The sequence below is a fragment of the Buceros rhinoceros genome, unplaced genomic scaffold, assembly GCF_000710305.1.
Source record: "Buceros rhinoceros silvestris isolate BGI_N320 unplaced genomic scaffold, ASM71030v1 scaffold28454, whole genome shotgun sequence".
In the NCBI taxonomy this organism is placed as follows: Eukaryota; Metazoa; Chordata; class Aves; order Bucerotiformes; family Bucerotidae; genus Buceros; species Buceros rhinoceros.
The window spans coordinates 16964-17293 of NW_010409278.1; the positions used below are offsets into that span (position 1 = coordinate 16964).

At 43.9% G+C, this 330-nt stretch overlaps 1 protein-coding gene across 1 annotated transcript in view; it reads right to left on the bottom strand.

Moving 5' to 3' along the window:
- RIOK1 (RIO kinase 1) overlaps positions 1 to 330 on the bottom strand; it is a gene marked incomplete at its 5' end in the record, with an annotated part of 13979 nt that overhangs the window by 5026 nt on the left and 8623 nt on the right. The gene's annotated exons all lie outside the window — the stretch shown is intronic.

The following is a 330-nucleotide window of genomic DNA, read 5'->3' on the forward strand; positions in this document are numbered from 1 at the left end:
AGCAGGAATCAGACTTAGTGGAGTAAGGGTTAAGCAGTAAACATCTTAAGACAGGGGTAGGATTTGCAAGACTGAGATGAAAAAATCTTTTTCGAAGAATAAGGGATGGAGACCTCAAATTTTGCCCAAGAGAAACAGAATTATCCACTGAAACACAGGTCAGCCCAACTGTGACCTGCCTAAAAGGGAAGACACGTTAAGGTTTTCCTCAGTACTGCACTCAGAACGGGTTTCTGGAGTCAACCATGACCAAATTCAGAGGCTGTGCATCCATCCTGAAAAATGGCAGTGACAGACACTGAGGACTGCTTCATAAGCATTTCCTGCTCA